A 7026-nucleotide genomic window follows, 5' to 3' on the forward strand; every position below is an offset into this window, starting at 1 on the left:
TTCCTATTACAATAGTCATTTGAGATATTATTTGCGCTAAGAGCTTGGGCAGTTGTGTCAAGTAGCACCACATTCCTAAAGTTCTCTTTGACAAGCCACAAGCCTAGCTGGATACTGGCATGTGTGATTCAAGGTGACAGAACTCAGTACTTAACAGGACAGGGAAATGCATTCTAAATGTAACTGAAGTCCAGTTACAAACTGTGGAGTTATATAATTCCACCAAGTCAAATGGAAAAAGCCTATGCTTGAAGTTATGCACATGTGCTCAAGTACCTCATTTAAACAGTCACTAAGCACCATATCTGCAGTAAATGTTTTAACCTAACAAGATTTAAGCAATGGAAGCAACAACGTAAATAATGCAACTTCTTTTTGGATATAGTCTGTTGCTTTCATACATTTTAACTACTATCAATGGAAACGAAAAAATTATGGGATACAACGTTGGGATATCTCCTTTGAATTTACTGAATTCCTTCCAAAATGCCTTATGGACTGACTATTTAGTATGCATCACCACGCTCCCATACAGCAACGGCTGTTAATCTTCTAAAATGTACAGAAAAGGAAAAAACATTAGCTCTACAAACAGGCTTATTTTGGTCTATTTTGCCATTTTTAGAATGTTGGGTTTTCTACAAGGGGAAGAATAATTCTAGTAGGTTACTGTAAAGTAAATAGCTAAAGTAGGGATTCACTGTCTAGCATGCCTAAAAATCAGTGAAACAAATTCACTTTTCTTCTCTTTTCAAGGTCAGCCAAGATGCCATACAGACTGTATTATACAATTGTATCGCATTGTAGACATACTGAATGATGAACCTTTAATTCAACAAGCTCAGACTTAAAGTCCAGCACGAACATGGTGTTAGATGTGCTTTCCAGTGCCTCTGGATATTGTATTCAGTCAATGCCTCTCCCCTAGGAAAACAACCTCCCCCCCCCCCCCCCCAAGTAACCCAAAAACCAAAATCAGTCATAAGCATGGCAGGCAGGGCAAGACTGAATTTTTGTCATTGCAATGTGGAGCTGCTGAAATGACCTTAACAGCTCAGTGAGATAACTAGCGCTGCTCTGGTTTTACACTGGTAAATCTCTTTTACACAAGAGATGAGGATGTAATTCCCCTTTTGTTGTTTAACCAATTTTAACAAGAGGAACTGGAAGGGGGGGGGTGCCAACTACTTTCTGAAAAGGTATCTTTGAGTAGAAAAGGCAATCTTCAAAAAGGAAAAAAAAATTAAAAACGTTTCCTTTCATTTCTTATCTTCCTGAAATACATATATACAGTTTGTTCCCGGAAGTGTCTGAAATGCCTTCTGGTAGCTTTTAAATAAACATGAAAAATCTCCTTCAGAGTTCAAAGAGTTTCAAATAATGACAGAGAGAAGAGCGTTCTTGGGCTGTAACACTGATGTAAACAAAGGTCAGGAATCACTCTCAATAATTAAAATGCATTATCATTACTTTTGCACTTTTAGTCTGCTATCACATAACTGAATTAAGCTTGAGCAAAGCCCTAATGTGCTTCCACAGTAATCTTTTCCTGTGCACTAATACCAACAGACCTCAGCCACATTTCTCAGCTAGGAGCTAATGTTTCTGGGTCCGTGTTACTGTTCCATTTGTCAGTAAAGCCTTATTTACTTGCTTCCTGTTATTAATTATGGGAAACGGGATCTCTTCAAACTGCAGGAGAGGCTCTTTTAACTGCTGTCTAGACTTTTCAAGACAAAATATTGATGAGCCCTTTAATGTTTGTGCAGAGACACAAACTGAGCGAAAAAAACATCGTTACCTCTAACAGCTTAAGACTCCTTATCACACATCCACACAAAAAAAATCCTTTAAATCACTCGGGCTCACATCCTTATTGTTAGTCACTGAAGTAAGGTTTTCTTTCATAGTTGGATACTTTCTTCATCTGTCACACTGATTAATTAACAGCTCACAGTATGAGCCCTGAGCTTAAATAGCCTACTGAAACGAGGAGGAGAGATCAACATTAATATTCCATAAAAAGCTAAGGAGGAAAAATGCTTTCTTTAATATGAAGGGATCCATCTTCTAATAAAAAAATTAACTAATTTATGTTTAATTACATTACACAAGGAGATGAAAGTGCATGGCCTGTGAAGGAAGATAGCAGCAGAGGATTAGGACCAAAGTTAAAGACAAAATGTTTAAATTAATCTGTTAGTTGGAAAGAACCAGGTCTTGAACACCAGTGAAATATTTTCTTCACCATTAAAAAAGCCAGTTTATCAACACAGTAAACAAGTCTACAAACACAGTAAAATTGCCTGTAGAGATATATGACATGCAATTGCATGAAATGGAGATTTTCTAAAACCTGAACACTGTAGCTTTTTTTTTTTTTAGCTGAAACACTGGTAGTTTCTCCCCACACATACACCTTCCCTGAACTGTTACAGTCTGGCAATTATTTCAAGAGTTTGACTTTCAACAACTATGAGCTCTCCCCCCTTTTTTAGCCCCTCCAGTACTGCTGAGTTGACAAAAAATTACAGATGCAAGAAAAGCTGACAAATGACTACAAGGCCCCTCCTCTCCAGTGCCTCGACAGTCGGAGCTCCTGCCAAAACATGCCTGAAAGCTAGCAAGGAGACAAAGACACAAAGATTCCATTTTCTCGGGGAAAAGAGTTTTCACGTAGAAGCTACCAGAGAGAAGAATAATACTCACAGCACACTGACACACATATCATTTCAAAAGCAGAGCAAGAGTGTGTGTTTCATTATTCACTAAACTCAACGAATGCTGTTTAACACATAGCTCTTTTTAAACCAAAAAATGCCGGGGGGGGGGGGGGGGGGGCAGAGGTGGGAGTGGGAGCTTCCATAAGGCTGGAAAAACATTTTCAGTGGAGGAGAGCCTTAAGTTCAACAAGATCCAAGCTAAGACTTCACTGCTGTTGCTCTAAATCATCTCTTGATAATGGTGTAGTACTCAAGCAACCAAAACAAAGTAAAACCATCTTTTTTAGCTCAAAACCATTTGGATATGTTTACTATTAAAAGATTCTTCCCCCAGGGTGTCATTAATAAAGTTGCAATGAGTTTACAACCCTGGCACCTAAGCACTTCCAAGTTTGCAAGCTTTTCATCGTAAGTTTACTACTTTTGGCTTGTTCTGCTGTCGTGACTGGCACTCATCACTGAGCTGGAATGGGTCTGCCTGCGAGCAGGGAGATCAGCGGCGAGGGGAACACAGACAAGCTGAGCAAATGAAAAAGGAAGAACATGACTTCTCCTTGAAACCAATCAGGAAGTTGGGAAAGAGCACAACTGAGTGTGAGAAAATTGGGGACTATTTGAGTTTCTCATTTATTTAAAAATGAAAAGGAATGTTTACAACAACGGCATGTAAGCTTAAAAACTATCAATCATTTTAAGCATGATTCCAACCCATTAAGATGCAGTGGCAAAAACCAGTTGCTATTAAAGATAATGTGAGCTCCCACCAGACTGGGAATTTGGAAAGTAGATGTGTAAAATGGAGGCTCCATCACTGGTAAGGTTATGTGAATGCTCACAGATCTGATCATTACTGCTCATCAACATGGAGCATTCTTATCAAGTCACTGCTTAAAACAGCCCTTCTGTGAGGCTGCTCCCACATAAATAGCAGCAGAGCCACCTGAATTTCATCAAGGTCTTCCGCTCTTTCATCAGAAACACTAATGCAGTCTTAAAAAAAAAAAGTACATAGAAAATATTACATAGCGAAAAGACTAGAAGTGTGATTGATGCCCGGAATTGACAGGTTTGCAATTGAGGCCAGAATACAAGTGCCAAGAGCCCTCTCCCAGATGTGCTCTGCAGCTGCACTGATCTTGGGACGAGAGCAGGCCCCGCTCCTGCATCCGGGGCACCCGCAGGAGAGCCCTGCGGGCGGCCAGCCCAGATTTCCACCCTCTGCTCAGCCTCACATCCCCTTCCTGTAGCCCAGCCGCATGCTGTGCTATTTCCTCTGCCTGCCCAAGACCCAGGCCGCAAGGTTGTGGTGCTCTTCTCGCTCAACCCATGGTGCTGTTCCATGGCCCTTGCTCTTCCCTTCTGTCTGCTCCTGAAGACTGCTCTGATGATAGGCTTAAGAAAGAAAGGGCTGGTAATCCTTTGGCTAACTCATAAAACCACTTGAGGTATCAACTCTAATCATCATACATGATTTGTGATAAATCAGGAACAATAAGAAAACACAAAGATTATAGTAAAAAAAACCAGCCATATTCCCCTTATTTCACCTGAGGGGAAGGACAGGGAATGCAAGAAAGAACTTTGAACATTACATGTTTTGTTATAACTTTATATCTATTTTTCATTAAAATTCTTCACATCCCTTTAGCTGATCCCACTATCCTCCTACTTCGTAAGTCCAAGCATTTTTGACGTCTGCCTAGCCAGATAGCATCCACATGCTTTTTGTTCTCTGTATAATTTACCATCCAACCATCACTCAGATCACTCAGCCCTCCATCTCACGTTTCTGCTGCCACAAAATCCTCCCTGCTCAGATAAAATGCCATCCTCCCCACACACAGCCATTCGCAGTGCCACAGCAAGAGCAGCATTTCTACCCTCCTTCTATTTGGTCTCCATTCTCCACCAGATAAAACCACCAGCACCTTTCCACTTTCCATCCACGTTACCCATTTTCCCCTACAAGACATCCCCTCTCATGGCTAGCAGTATCCACTGCAACTGTTGTTTCCTCAGACAGGTATCTTCTTCATCTTGAGAGAAAAGGCTTAGAAACAGCTGTGCTAGCCCCTAACGTCCTACTAAATCCACTCTTAGACCTCCAGCAATGCCAACAAAAGCCAGCCCAGCATCAGTCAGGGAGCTGGCAGACCAAACCAGTGCTGCCAGATCCTTTCTTTGTGCCTCGAAACACCAGCTCCTGCAACTCTAAGTGCTTGGGTAGGGGCAGTTGCCCTGCTTTGTGTTTGAACAGTATCAAGCATGATGGGATCCTGATGTTGACTCACCTGTATCTACCTGTATCTACTAATCACATCCTCTTACTGATGCAATTTTTTTAAAGATGTATTTACTTCCAAATTGTCATAAAAAGTATCCCAACCCCCTCCTGTACTCCACCCAGAGAAAGTAGAACTACAGCAGTTTAACGTATAGATCAAGAGTGGTTCGATTGCCTGATTTCCAGAATTAATACAAGAGAAGACTTATGTCTGAGGGCAAACTCTGGAAAGAATGCTAAAAGGAGAGCTATATTTATTAAAAAACAAACAAACAAACAATCAAACTAACAATTAGGGGCTGCAGTTATTGACCAGGTGAAAGATTCAGAGCAAAGAATGAAATAAGAAACAAGATTTATGAATGGAGATTTACAAACATTCTCCTCTAATACAGCTGGTAAAGGCATTCTTCAGTCTGACATTACAAAAAAATCTTTTGAGAGAAAATCTAAAATCGTATCAGATTATAGAAAGACTGCAGCGGTTGAAAATACTATCACTTGATTTCACATGATATGAGTCTCTTCTCTCACTCAACTAGCATTACTTCTCTTTGAATGCTTTTAAAGATTATTTGAGAAAATCAAAATAATAAAATTATTTCAAACTATAAAGGCTGTTGGAAGTCAACATGAAATGTTGCGTCTTTGTCTAACGCCTATCTTTGCAGCCAAGTTCATTTTAATGACCAGATGTCCAGGCAATACATGGTAGAGGGTTTGAAAAGAAGACTTGTATTTTAGTTGGCTTTTGTATAATATAGACCTTCAGCATAAAATTTAACATTAATGGGCATTATGTAATTAAAGCACTGTGTTTTAGTTCCCTGATGGGTGGTATTTTTTTCCATGTACTGTAAAGTAGACACATAAAAAGTGTGAGATTTTTGAAAGCTGTTTGGAGATTTCAGCCTTGCATGTTTCTCCATTAATTGTAATGGAGTTAGCGTAGCTGCACTCAAGATGGATCTGGCATTCTCAAAATGTCTCCCATGAAACTCCATGAAGGTCAATACTACAAACCAGTCTTTTAAAGCATATGCTGTATAATTATAGTATTTTGCAGACCACAAGCTCTTCAAAAAGCAATCATTAGACCACTGAAAAGTATATTAAACCTAAAAAAAAGTATTTTCAAATCTATACCATATTTACTTGATACCAGACTTGTTCAGCTGAGTTCAATTTAATAAGCAAGTGGCTTTAACAAGGAACTTGTTACTTGAGTCTTGGCGTTTTCAATCTTGAATGCCAAGAATTAGAAGGCTTTGGGAATCCCATCGCCTGATGGGATCCCATCATCCCACACTTTAAGGACAAGGGAGAGTTATTCCATGGCTCCTCTGGTGCCTCTGAATACTGCAGGCCAAAGACATAACAGTTTTCAGAACTGTTGAAAAACTGCAAGGTGTTGTTTTTTGGTTTTTTTTTGTTTTGTTTTGTTTTTTTAAATTTCATCAGGATTGGTACATAGTACCAAAAAAAAAGATTAGACTAATACTTAGACCTGTATTTCTGATAATTTAAGTAGGATTTAAGACAGAAAATGAAATGTAAGCTCCACAAGAGCAAAAGACCATACGTTTGAGCACACGGGCTCAAGTTTTCAGAGAAGGATCTTAGCAATATTTATCTGCAGCACTGAAGAATCAGCTCATTTTCTGTCATTTTTTGTCTTTCTGAATAATCTCACAAAAACAAACCAGAACACCATGAAGCAAAATACCACAGACCTACTTATTTGTGATATTTAAATTATTGAATATGAGGCTTATTTCACAGTATTAATTTTTGTTTAATATTCTGAATAATCTATTTTCACTCAGAGCTAGCTTGAAGCACAACATACTGAAAATCCAAAGGAAGAATTAGGATAAAAAAAGAAGTAGTATAAAGATATTGTCAGACCTCTGTAACGCTAGTTATTTTTCCTTAGCTAACATCAAGACCAATTATCAGCTGATCTAGTGAATATATTCTGAGCTATAATACTAAAACTTTTATTTCTTTGCCTTCTAG

At 39.0% G+C, this 7026-nt stretch overlaps 1 long non-coding RNA gene across 7 annotated transcripts in view; it reads left to right on the top strand.

Moving 5' to 3' along the window:
- Nucleotides 1–7026, top strand: part of LOC310903462 — a 65500-nt gene that overhangs the window by 23581 nt on the left and 34893 nt on the right. The gene's annotated exons all lie outside the window — the stretch shown is intronic.

The sequence above is a fragment of the Anser anser genome (assembly GCF_964211835.1).
Source record: "Anser anser genome assembly, chromosome: 8".
NCBI classification, from domain to species: Eukaryota; Metazoa; Chordata; class Aves; order Anseriformes; family Anatidae; genus Anser; species Anser anser.